The 13890-nt window shown below is 44.6% G+C and overlaps 1 pseudogene; it reads right to left on the bottom strand.

The window, feature by feature from the left end:
- Positions 1-8012, bottom strand: part of LOC147419024 (uncharacterized) — a 37608-nt pseudogene extending 29596 nt beyond the window's left edge.
- Positions 8013-13890: the final 5878 nt, after the last annotated feature.

A 13890-nucleotide genomic window follows, 5' to 3' on the forward strand; every position in this document is an offset into this window, starting at 1 on the left:
AAAATTTGAACAGTCTAGTCGACGACGTTCCTCTGATGCAGATCCTGTGGTGGAGGAACTCACTTACTTCGGCACGCTGCAAGAGATTTTGAGGATCAATTACAAAGGATTTTTTGTCGACTTGTTCGACGTGCAATGGTTCAAGATAATCATGGAGGGTCGCAACGCTAATGTGCGTAGAGGAGAGTCTGGTTTTCTTGAGGTGGATTAAACTAAGAAATGGACTGACCTAAGAGACACTTTCGTACTACCCGAGCATTGTGAACAAGTATGTAAATAGTTAACATCCCCCTTTCACAAGTTATGTGCTTGAAAGCTCTCATGTAAGTTATGTGGCTCTGGCAGGTAATATTTCATCCTACAAAGTCTACATCAAACTGGTGGTACGTCATAGAGGTAGCCCCTTGTAGTGCAAGGATGTATGAAGGCTACCATGTGCCAATCACAACGGCATCAATGGAGGAGATCAGAGAAGATGCTCAATCAAAAGCCGCTGCGGTGGTGCCAGACGAGCATCAAGATGCTACTACTCTATATGGCGTGCATGCAGAGGAGCTACAAAATGAAACAGAGGATATGTGTTTAAACGGAGAGCTCTATATAGATATAGGAAGTTATGCTCAGTTATGCGAGGATGAGAGAGAGATCTCTTAAAGCCACAAATATTGTATTTGAACAATTTTGCTCCGTGTTGTAAAAGCTCTGGCTCTCTAAGTACCTTCCATGGTGTATAACGCTCTTTTCTACTCGTGCTCACATCTTTTGATTGAAAATTCTGAGTTTTCGACTTGCCTCTTCTATCACTCAATTCATTGCGTCATTGTATTTATATGCGTCATTACGTCATTGTATTTAATGGTCTTTGCGTCATTGTCTACTCTATTCATTCAATATTAAGTTTAAATATTCGTGTGTTTAATGCAGGTATGGATGATGAGGAGTTTCTTTCTTCTTTGTCACCGCAGCAGAGACAGTGGTACGTGGAGCGTCATCGCTTTGGCGCATCATCGCGCGTTCCTACTCCATCCGCATCTCCCTCTATTTCGGAGCATTCGGCGCGCTCCGAAGCTTCGGCGTCGACGAGACGAGCTTCACACTCGTCTAGACACCGGCGCTCTAGTGGTGGCGGTGGCGGTTGTTGTGGGGATTCCGCCACCGATGCCTCCACACCGCCTCGTGTTCGACGAGGCTCTTTACCCTCCCCTTCTTTGCCCGCCCCCACACCAGCCACAGCATCGCCATCTACGCCAGGTTTTGCACGGCTGACTGTTCCTAGCAGCTACACACCTCTACCTACTCCGCCAGGAGCCACCCCACTCGACACTCCTCGCTTCGGGGCCCAGACGCCGGTGGAGACACCTGACGTCCGTACCCCCATCGACACGCCGCTAGAGACCCCTGCCGGGACACCCAGGTTCACGCGTCACCGGCCAGAGGCTTGCCTTACTCCGTCGACTTCAGCGGCGGCATCATCATGGATGATGATGGAAAGAAGGTGATCTCGCGCATGCGTGGTCTTTGCTCTCAGCTGTTTAGACACTACATACTAAACAAATGGAGTGAAGTACCAAGTGATTTAAAAAACAGTCATCAGCATACTTCATGATGAGTTTTCCATTCCAACACGGGATCAGCGCTTCAATGAAGACCTGATGAAGATTCGAATGCGCGAATACTGCAAACACAAGCGTTCCGAAGTGCAAAAAGCAATCAAGCATGGGTGGAATAGGCCAGATTCGCTGGCCAAAGAAGATTGGAAGAATGCGAAGAAAGTAGCGCACGAGAATCCCGACAAGTGGAAGCAACAAAAGGATGCAGCCAAAGCGCGAGTAGAGGCAGGGAGCTCGCACCACTTGGGGAGCGGTGGATGGGCATCATTTGAGGCCGATTTTGTAAGTGTTTTCGCATTGCTCTTTATGTTCGATAGTTTAGGGTTTATGAGTTTTTTAATTCTAACATAATGAATTCTTTGTATGTTTTGACAGTGGTCGATGACAGGACGTGATCCCACACCGTACGAGCGCGAGTACACAGGTAGGAAGGGCTTAAACGCCTTGATGGACATTCTCAGTTCTCGCGGCGGCATGGTTAGTATTAGGGTTTACTCTTTTCTATTTTTTGTATTGTTTTATAAATGTCGTTATATGTTTATACTTACTGAAAGCTGTCTTATTGTCTTTTTTTGCAGAATCCGACAGATATGCCGCTTGGACGCGATGAGACGTCTGACTAAACGACGTCAGTTTAGCCGTAGCTAGATAGCATTAGTTTAGGGTTTCTCATAGCTTATGTATCATGAGACGGATTTTATACGTCTTTTTGAACCATGTATATTATTACATTTGTCACCGCAGTTCATTTTGGCAATCAATTCTTTATGCCTATGATGTTGTACAATTGTCATTATTACATTTGCCAATCAATTCATTTTGCCTATGATGTGTACAATTGTCAATTTTACGCTTGTCAATTTTGCAAACAATGCGTCTTGTGGGTGACTATTTTGGGTCTATTATCTACCCTTGCACTTTTTTTAAAAAGTGAATCAAGTACAATATGGTTGATGGGTAGCAGGGCATTCAATGCCCTGTCACCAAAAAAAATTTCTCTCGGGCGTCGCTATAACCGTCGCTATTTATGGCTCTGTAGCGTCGCTATAGACTTCTATGTAAAGGTCGCTATAACCGTCGCTATGAGCGTCTCTATATAGCGACGGTTATAGCGACGCATATAGCGACGCTCTCGTAGCGACGGTTTTAGCGACGCCGGGGGTTATAAAAACCCAGTGTATTTCCATCGCTAACAGCATCACAAGAGCACACAACCTCTTGTAGTGTGCATCGCCAAGCTAGTGGCAATCACCATATTCAGCATCAACCTCGCTCTTCACAACAATGTAGTTCTCGCTCATGCGAAACACAATTGCAGTTGCAGAAAGGATACCTCCATAATTGACAGAATCACTCAGGTGCATGGCACCCACCATATTAATAAAGAGATGGCTTCTCTCGCTCGTGCCCACGTTCCAGGAAGCTGTTGGTATCACACATCTCTATCACATAAGTATATCAACAAAGAGAATTTTCAGCAAGATTATAACGGGACTAAACTCTGCCATTTTGGGTCTCACCGTGGAGTAGTACCTATTGGCAGTTTACATGGAGAATCTTGGCTGTGTCAGCTGTTGCATCAATGCAAACATCAAACAACAAGGATGTTGCCATTCTGTGGTTTTAGAAGGATCTGCGGCTTGATGACCATGTAGGCCTCTCAATAAGCACAACCTACCAGGCTCTCCTCCCAGTTTGGAAAATTTGATTGCACTGACCAGAAAGGCTTTAGATTTCTCGTGAAAGAGGCTCGCTTGTTTGGTTCCCAACAATTCTACTTGGCAACTTTCCAGCTTAAAAACCTTCATATGTTTCTGAGACAGTGTCTCTGCCTAGAAAAAATTGATTGGTCCTCCTAGGCAAAACAGTTAAATTCCCAATCATATATTCGTTATGACTTGGTACACGAACTTCCCAGCTTTAGTCTGTCATTCAACCTTAGCATACCACTTGTCAAATAAATCCTGCTACATCATCACATCCTTTAATTCAATCATCTTCCTTCCCTCTTTCCTTGCTAATCTCCCCAGCTCCAGCTCTTTCACCTCAATTGTCTGCCACATTCTACGACAAGAGTTATCACCCTGCAAACCATAGTCCACACCACTATGACTCAAGATGTCCAGAAATATCCCCACATGACCGCTTCCATCTTGTGCCTCTTCTTGCGGGATTGCTTTTTCCAGGTTACCCTCAATGATCACCCCTCATCATGCAACGCCTCTAACCTTTCAGGAATTAGAACTTGGTATCAGGATTTGCAACAACATTCTATAATCTAGGACAAAGCTAAAATGCCCTAACTTGCTTGACGAATTTTCCTTTTTTTTTCCCAAATTTGTTGAAGCTTTACTCATATTAGATCCATGATTCCATAGAAGAAGAGCAGACTACAGAAGAGCTTAGGCTTGTTCAAGTTGCTCATTCTGTACACCATAAGGAAAAAAATTCAATGCCTCTAAGCTTCTAAGAATTTGGATGCAAGTAACTCAACTTGGCATCAGAATTTGCAATGCCATTTTATAATCTAGGACAAAGCTACAATGCATAACATGTGAACGCTACAGAACAAACTTCTACTTGCATCAGAGTATACAAAGATTGCTCCCTCTTTCCTTTCCAAATTTGTTGAAAGCTTGTCCCAATATCAATCTCTTTTGTCACACTCTTCTTGGAAGACCACATTTTCTTGTAAAATTCTGTGTGTCATAGGCTCATATGATACTTCGATTGCTTCTTTGTTTTGCGATGATACTCCATGTAACAGGCTCATATGGTACTTCACGTGCAACAAACTAAAGTTGCTATTGTAAAAAATAGGGAATGAAAAATAATTGGGCCACAAATATCATTTGATTAGGTTCCCACAAGCATAATGAATAATGGTTGGGTTGCTTCCTGCACCTCATGCCAAACAATACTTGTATAATATGCAAGGCATAGACTGATGCCAACCTCCGAGCTCAAAAACCTTCATATGTGTCATCCACAGTTTCTAAGACACCGTCTCAGTCACTGATTGGCATGAAGACACTTGTAAAAAACCAACGACAAGAGCAACTCATTAGCCCTCAAAACATGTCTTCTCAGGCAGAAGTAATAAGCTGGTAGACTCTCAGTAGAATCAGTATGCCAGTACATAAACAACATACTTCCCTCAATATGCCCAGCTTGGGACTAAAAACATTCAACCTTAGCATCATACCATTTGTCAAGGGGTGAAATAAAGCGTGAAAGAATCCATCTACTTAAGGTAGTAGTTTGCTTGCAAACATCCTAGAAAGCGTCATAAATGATCAGGACGACATTATCTGTCACGAGAACCGAATAATAGAGATAGACAACAAAACAGAGGAAGAAATCTTTGTATTAATAGTGTTTGATACAACAGAGGAGCAAAATATATGGGCGCACTCCGTTGTACGGAGTTCGAACCTCCCGACCACCCCCGAGCTTCAATTCGCTTGCATGCAGCGTCTCACTCGCACTCGCATTTGCACTCGCACTCGCACTTGCAGAAGAGAAATCGGTGAATCCCCCCAAAACGCACCACCCGTCCTTCTATTCTCCTTTCTCCTCCAAAAGCCTGCGACCTCTTAAAATAGCCGCTTTTCTATTTTTGGCGTTCGGTCGACTCGACTTGCGCGCCAATATACCTGCGAGAACAAGGTAAAAACGTGATCGTGAAGCGATCCGTAGAGGTTAGATTTTTTTTTTAAAAGCTGTCTTCAACTGAACATAACTCCCAAACGGAGCCAAAACAGCCCAAGTCCGTCTCACACAATCTTGTTGCCCTCGCTGCGCTCTTCGACGGCTATGTGATGGAAAATTTCCATAGCCTGCTCTGATTTGCTGAAAATCAACCTGCAAAACAACATTTTCTACAAAAACGATGCAAAAACAGCAAATCCAACTTTTTTCTTAATCTTTGGCCCTCAACGAGCATCAAAACATCAAAATCTCTAAAGACTCAAAGAACCAAAGTTGTTTATTATAACGCAGGCTTCAATCGCTTCATACATCACTTTTTCAAAATCCCACGTTAACGCCTTCAAAAATGCCCCAGAAAGTGCCTTCCGGATCAAAAAATTTTATCAGACGAAAACAATACACACATCCTTCTACACAATGGACTAACTTTAAAACGACCAAAACTTCCTAGAAAACAAAATTTATTACTAAAACACCTCAAAATCAAGTCTTGTTACATTATCCATAGACAAACTATTCAGAAAATGCATCTTGCGCACCATGGATCTTCACAGAATGAAACCAACACCAAAGATATCAAATCTACAGCTAGCACTCCTTTGGTTTGTCTTGCTCAGTGTCTTTTTCTGTTGGAGCCCAAATTGCTTGGAAGTCGAGCAAAGCTGAGCAGCACCCCGCTCCAAAGTTGTCTAAGTACATCAACTTGGCTGATGCATACTGGCTTGTTTGTTTGTTTCCCAGGAATTCTACTTGCCAACTTCCTAGCTCAAAAACCTTCATATGTTAATCAGACGATGTCTCCATCACTCAAGACAGGCATAAAGATGCTTGGAAAAATAGATTGGCCTTTAAAATAGGAGAATCAATCACACCACTTCTCCTACGCAATTGCAACTACCCAGTCACTTAACAGCAGAAGCTCAGCAACCTAGCGTTTTTGGAGACCCATCACCTAGCGTTTTTGATAGTTTTTAGCATGGCATTTTTCAGCAATGAAAGACCAGCAGATTGAGCCCCTAAAGAGTAGCATATTCAGCCCCAAGAAACCTCAGTTTTCAGCCCTAAACCTCCAGATTTTCAGCGTCAAAGACCTAGAGAACAGTCCCAGAATCAACGTTTTTGGACATAGTCACAACTTTCATCCCATAGTGTTTTTGGACAGTAGATACGAGATTGAAGATTTCATCCCTTAGGAAGGTGTCGTCATCCCCATCGTTATTGCTGACATAGCCTAGACTTGCATCAATTCCATGCATTCAGATTGATCCAGTTGGTGCTCTCCTACGCAATTGCAGCTATGAAGTTACACCTGCCTCCAATGGGTTACTAGCATGGGAGCTTTTGATGGACCAAAAAAACCAAGTCGATCTTGTTCTGATGGAGGTCGTGATGCCCTGTTTATCAGGCATAGGTCTATTTGGGCGAATTATGAACCATGGGGCCCTCAAGCACATTCCGGTTATCATGATGTCCTCTCATGACTCCATGAATGTGGTATTCAAATGCTTGTGAAAAGGAGCTGTGGACTTTCTTGTGAAACCAGTGAGGAAAAATGAACTGGAGAACTTATGGCAGCATGTTTGGAGGAGGAACCATAGTTCAAGGACCAGAGCATTGGGAAGATAAAGATTTTGATCTAAGAGAAGTGGCTACTGCAATAAATGCACCTTTTATAGACCTTGTGCCATCAACACATGAAAATTCTGGGATAGCTGGAAGTGTTGAGGATGCTCATTTGGAAGGACACCATGTACATTTGATTTGTCTCATATGGTCCCAAGCGGCGAGCATGATAGAAGAGAGGAAAAATCATGCACCCCAATAGTGCATGGTGCACCCTTGCGAGAGTTGCCTACAGCATGCCTCTACTATACGCTACACCTACTCAGAGAGCAGCTCCGATCGATTTCCACCTTGACAGATCGAGAGTCAAGAGATGAGAGAGAGAGAGAGAGAGAGAGAGAGAGAGAGAGAGAGAGAGAGAGAGAGACATAGATGTTAGAAATATTTCTTACCATGATGCGTCGCGTCGATGACCCATGATTTTGCACGTTTTCCTGACCATCCACTTGTAACTCCATCCTGTCCCATACTTCATCTCTAGTGTGTTGATAACATATTTCTTGTCATCCTCATGCTAGTCACTACAATGCAAAATAAAGTCGATTAGTAATTCAACTAACAAATTAAATTTATATTTTTTATGTTCATTAATATTTACTCCCATGGTATATGAACCTGCTTTAGATAAGACGAGCAGAGGTCTCCCATCCAACGTTTGAGGGCGATGCCGGCTCCGAGTTGGAGGATAGCCTCGTCAGGCAAGATGTCGCATGTGACACCCAAGCTGCCAATGCACGTGCACATTGGTGGAGGTGGAGGCACTGATGGGGGAGTTGGCGGCTGAGGCGGTGTCTCACGAGTCGATCGACCTGGTGGCGTGCTACTCTGCCGATGATGCCTACATGCAATATAAACATATGGCAGATTAGATGAGAGTTCCTAAAAACTACTTGATATTTAATCCATAATCACCATAATAGATATACCTCCGAGACTGACGGCCACTAGCCTGTGAATCAGGTGTCAATTGAGTACTAGGAGGTACATCAGGAGTAAGCCGCTGACTCTCATGATGTGATGTACCTGGAATAGGAGTCCTAAGCAAACAAAGACATCAAGGGAATACATATATTAAGATTTCTATATTAAAAAAAGAATAACATTAATTACTACTTTATCAATCGAGAAGATTATTGATGTGTTATGGTGCATGAGAGGAAGTCTCCACTCCTGTGTGTGGCTGGGAGGATGTACCCTCTCTAGGACGTACGGGCAAACTGAATCGCCCAAGAAACTCGATGGAGCTGTCTAAACTGGCATCATAGCTGACAGTGCCTAGGTCTCATTTGCAAGCAGCAGGGCGTTTGCTGAGCGATGTCGATATTTCGAGCCGACGTGTACGTCTTACCGGCGGAAACCACCTCAGCGCGCGCGGCGCCACCAAGGCCCATGACTTCCTCTGGGCCTTCATCTATCAATCTGAGGAGAGCAGCAAACTAGCCCAGCGTCTTAACTTTCCGGAGGACGTGGACTATCTGCGCCAGCTGGTGCAGGTGACTGCAGGAGCCCACTCGACCCGTCAGACAATCGCTTCCATCGCCACCAATGTCGGTGACCTCGAGGATTACCGCCTGGCCGATTTAGCTGCTGCAGCTGAGGAGGGGCACCTGACCAATTGGACAACGGCCTCCAAAGCTGAGATTTGCCACGAAGAGGCATGCGCTGAAGAGGAGCAGGAGCTAATTAATGTGGAAAACTCCCTGCAAGAGGACTATGGTCGCCAGGAAGCAGCGAAAGATGAGCAGGGGCTACTTAATGTGGACTTCTCCCTGAAACACCAAGAGATACAGCAGGAGCAGCCTCATCAGCATCAGCCCCTGCAAGAAGTAGATCAACATCAACAGCCACCCTGCCTTTGCCCTCTGAGCACGTAATGTATGTGCACTTCTTGATTCGAAAGCTTTTGGAGAGAGCCATTTTGATTTCCTAACGATACACATGAGTGAGACACAATTTCAAGGAGGAATTTTCAAACCCAAGCTCCTTTTATATCTTTTTCCTCAAATGTGTTTCCTTTTCTCTTGTTGACGACATTATTTGAGGCATTTCCCAAAAGATGAAGCTTCATTTTAGGACCTACATGAAATCGCGCAACTAGACATGTTGATGCAGGCGATGATGCAGGCGATGACACAGGCAATGGCTGACTCTCAAGCATCCATGACATTACCCCCCTCCTCTAGCGCCGAGTTCCACGAGGAGCAGTGATGTTCCTTGACTGGGGCTTCCATGGATGTTGTTGATGGAATTTTTGGACTTTGAGAGGTGCATGCTGAAGATTGTGTGTTGGTTCCGAGGTTCTTTCACTGACATCATAGCCTTTCCAATACACCAAGTATTGTAACCTGCCACGTGAAACTCGAGAATCTAGGACTTTCTCGACCCCATATTCGTCATGTCCTTGAATCTCAACCAGAGAAGGTGGTTGTAGGGTTCTTTCTAGGATGTTAGATGTGTGACAAGGTTCTAGGATGGAGACATGAAAGACCGGATGGATTTTCATGAATGAGGGCAACTGGAGTCGATAGGTGACTAGATTGACTTGATGGATAATCTTAAACGGGCCAAGCCTTTGGTGTTGAGCTTTTGACAGGGACGAGATGAACGTAGATCATGCCGAGGGAGCCACACTTTATCCCCCTCTTTGTATTTTGGATGCGGCATGCGATGGAGATCTGCACTTTCCTTATACTTGGATTGAGCTTCTTTGATATGAATTGTAAGTTCTTTGTGACAGATAATTGTTGTCCAAGATGAATAGCAGTTGGATTCTTGACTTGATGGTCCCTGTGGATATCTTGTTTGGGATGTTGACCATAATTAGCAAAGTATGAAGTGTGACAAGTGGAGGCGTAAAAACTGTTATTGTAGGAGAGTTCGGCTAGTGGTATTAGCTTGACCCAATTATCCTGGTGATAATTTATACTACAATAGAGATACTCTTCCAAACCTTGATTTACTCTCTCTGTTTGTCCATTGCTTTGTGGTGATTGGCTGAGGAGAGGTTGATTTGTACTCTGAGTAGCTTGAATAATCTTTTCCAAAAGCAGGAGATGGATTGTGGACCTCGATTAGAAACCATGTCATGCGGCAATTCGTGATAACAAAAGATATGGTGTAAAAAGATTTTGGCCGTACCTTCACCGATGACGGTTTTAGTGGTTGGAATGAAGTGTGCCATTTTTGTAAACTGATCCAGGACTACTAAAATGGAGTCAAATCCTTGTCACAAAAGTAGTAGCTCTACAATGAAATCCATGGAGATGGATGACCATGGTTTTCTTGGAATAGGCAAAGGATGGAGTAACCGATGAGGACGATGACGAGGCGCCTTTGATCTATTGCAAGTGTCACAAGTTCCTACATACTCCTTGACAAGCTTTTACATTTGAGGCCACCAAAAGTCATCGAAGAGAAGCTAATCAATTGTCATACTAACCCCAAAATGCTGTTGGTGCAGCCAAAGTTGGTCCAAGCTAGGAGATGGTTTATGCCAAGCAGAAGCAGCAGGCAAGTGCAGTGCAGAAGGCTAGGGCAGGTACCAAGGTCCTGGGCAGCCAAAGGGTAGCGAAAGTGTATGTGGAAAACGGTTGTTTAGGCCAAAAGTGCTGCGGGATGGTTCAGATTGTATGGTAAATGGAGATGCCCAAAATGCCAAGTCAGTACTTTGGAATGTAGTGTTCAGTGTGCTCTAGAATCGAGTGTAGATGACTCGTCAAACGAAGCCCCGATGCTCAAGATATTGCAGTTTAAAGGTAGAAGGTTTAGCAGATCCTCGATGGATAGGTCAGCTAGGGACAGCTGGTCCAGGAAGGTGTCAATGGATATTTGTGTAGGGATCAAGTTATGGAGCATGCCGATCTTCTCGGATTGCGAATCGGAACTCCGGTTAGCAAGTTATGATCAGTTGAAGATTTTTTGAGCGCTAGTTATGAGCCCACTTGCCTGCATCGGAGAATGCGCCATTTGGCATCCTTTTGGCCTCACCAAGGTTCCCAAAGGTAGTATGCATCATGTGGAGCTATCACAAATAGACAGCTCGTCAATCGGGTACTTAATCAGCAAGATACGATAGGATCAACTTGGGAGAATTTAGCGGTGGAAAGTTGGCAGGTGATTTTTAAAATTTTTTATGGCCTCAGATAGCGAGATCAGAGGAGTCCGAAGATGACGAGGTTTGCACGGCACGGGATTGACTTAGTGAAGGTCCAACCCGGCTTGGAAGTCTGAGGTTCCAACCATTTGGCAAAACATGGGAAATGAGGGAATAAGGGCAAAAAGTGGAGGGTTTTAAATATGTCTTTTGGTGATTTTTGATGGGCTTGAGGCCATGGGCCATGAGTCTCCCACATGGAGTGCATTATTCCCACTTCTGCTGCTTGACGTGAAAGATGTTGTCTATTTAACCGGGGGCATGAAACCATTTGGGGTTGTGTAAGGGAAGGCGAGCTCCCCTTGGAGCTCCGTGAGCTATGGTGGATGCCGAGCGGCCCTGCATGAGCGTGTGCTTGGCGGCGCAGGGCGTAAACGCCGGTGTTTTGGAGAGTTGGAGGCGGCACCATCGCTGCACATGCCTGTCTTGACATTGGTGATGTGGCGGTTCAATGAGGGTCCGTTCCACGGCCTTAGGGCCCCAAACCTTTTGAAGGGACCCCCCCCCCCCAATAGCGACCTCACTATTGCTAGCAAAAGGGGAGGGTCTCGTGGACAGTGAGCAAAGAGAGAGAGAGAGAGAGAGAGAGAGAGAGAGAGAGAGAGAGAGAGAGAGAGAGAGAGAGAGAGAGAGAGAGAGAGTCCAAGAGCTACTAGAGACAAGGGCAAGGGGATGGGCCCATTTCAAGGCTGGCCAAGCAAGGACCAAAAGCAAAGGAGGAGAGAGCAGAAGCAAGGGCCAAAAAGGCAAGTATGAGTCGGACAAAGGGGACCAAAATTGGGCCAAAAAAGCACTGCAAAGCTAGGTCCCCACAAAGGGGTAAAAATGAAGGGAAAAAGAAAAGTAAAGAGAAGCCTAGGGGCAATATCAACATCGCTATTGCACCCCCTTAGGTGCAAAAGAGAGAAGTATTGAGCAGATGAATCAAGGCGGTGCCCTCTTCCCAAAAATACCAAATTAGGGTACCAAATGGACCAATGAGAGGGCAATTTTCCAAATTGAAGACCCCCCGTATAAAAGTCAAAATTGAATCAAATTAGGGTCTTTTTTCCTGGCTTTTTTTGTGCCGTTTGAAGCCTACAAAGCGGAGTCCTCTGATAGATCAACCCCTTTCTAACGTTTTTTTGAAAATGGCCATAGTGATGGCAGTGCAAAGCAGTGTACATGTTTTTTGAAGTGTAATCAAGCCACGGTTGTGTAAGAAACTAGGCAACTAGGCTCTAAAAGATCCTCCTCCCAACCTCCCTTCATAGGGTGGGCTCCTAGCCCCTTGCCCTGGACGGATCCCTTGTCCACACTGCCTAGCCCGGACCGTGACTGTAGTCCTTGCCTAGCCTAGTTCTTAGGGTACAGGACCCATGTCCTGACATTACTCCCCCCTTAAAGAAGAGTTTTCGTCCTCGAAAACAAAAGTGGGAAACTTCTTCTTAAGAACACTAATGTTTTCCCAAGTGGCACCTTCTTCACGTCGGTCTTTCCACTTGATTAAGGCTTGTTGTCGTACATGATGGTGTGTACGCAACTCATGATAATCCATAACACGTTCAGGTTCATGCTGTAACGTAGGAGGTTCAATGTAATCGACCAAAACCTGTTGGTCAATGACGTTGTCGTCCCCATGTAACCGCTTCCGTAAATGGCTAACATGAAACACCGGATGAATGGGAGAGTGAGATGGTAGTAGTAGTTTGTAGGCGTGATCACCAACTCGCTTGAGTATTTTGAAAGGCCCACAATAGTGGGGAGATAATTTAGGTGTCGGTCCACTTTTCAGACTTTCTGAATGTTCTGGCACACGTAAAAATAATTCCTCCCCTTCTTCGAAGGTAACTTGCCGACGTTTCTCATCAGCGTATTTCTTATACCGATCCTGTGCTTGTCGGACATTCTGACGAACAAGTTTCAGCATATCCATGTGGTCTTGGAGGAAATCCTTGACCTGTTGGATTTTTTCGGTTTCCAGTCCCACCGTAACTGGTGACCTAGGTTGAAACCCGTACATGAGCATGAAAGGACTAAAGCCTGTGTGACATGCTTAGAACTGTTGTAGGCAAACTCGAGAATAGGTAAGTATTCTTCCCAGTCTGTCTTTTTTTTGCTGACGTATGCTCGTAGCATATCCTCTAGCACCTGGTTAACCCGTTTCGTTTGACCATCTGTTTCTAGATGGTCAGCTGTACTTAGGTTGAGTTGTGTACCCAATCGTTTAAATACAGCTTGCCAGAAGTGACTGTTAAACTTTGGGTCAGGATCACTAACAATATTACTTGGAAACCCATACAATTTGTACAGATTGTCCACAAATAATTTTGCTAGTTCTGGTGTCTTAACCGTTGATTTGGTCGGAATAAACTTACGTAGTTTAGTCAACCTATCTACGACCACCCATACTGAGGCATGACCTCGTATAGTGGTTGGTAAACCTACTATGAAATCCATGGAGATACTTTCCCATTTTCCATTGGGAATTTCCAAGGGATGTAAGAGTCCTCCTGCTTTCAGGCGCTCTGCTTTGTTAACTTGACATTTTTGGCAATGCAAGACATAAGCTTGAACAAAACCACGGAGACCTGGCCAGTAAAACTGTCGTCGTACGAGAGAGTAAGTTTTTCTAATCCCCGGGTGCCCTGCACTTGGACTATTATGACATTCATAAAGAATTTGACGTCGAATGTTTGTGTCTGTCGGTACACAAACTCTCCCCTTGTGGAGTAGGTACCCCTTGTCGATGGTAAAATGCTTCCATCGCTGTAGTTCATCACTTGATAAAGGAGAACTAGGTGTGGGAGTTAA

Source organism: Adiantum capillus-veneris, chromosome 29 (assembly GCF_014529385.1).
Source record: "Adiantum capillus-veneris isolate H3 chromosome 29, ASM1452938v2, whole genome shotgun sequence".
In the NCBI taxonomy this organism is placed as follows: Eukaryota; Viridiplantae; Streptophyta; class Polypodiopsida; order Polypodiales; family Pteridaceae; genus Adiantum; species Adiantum capillus-veneris.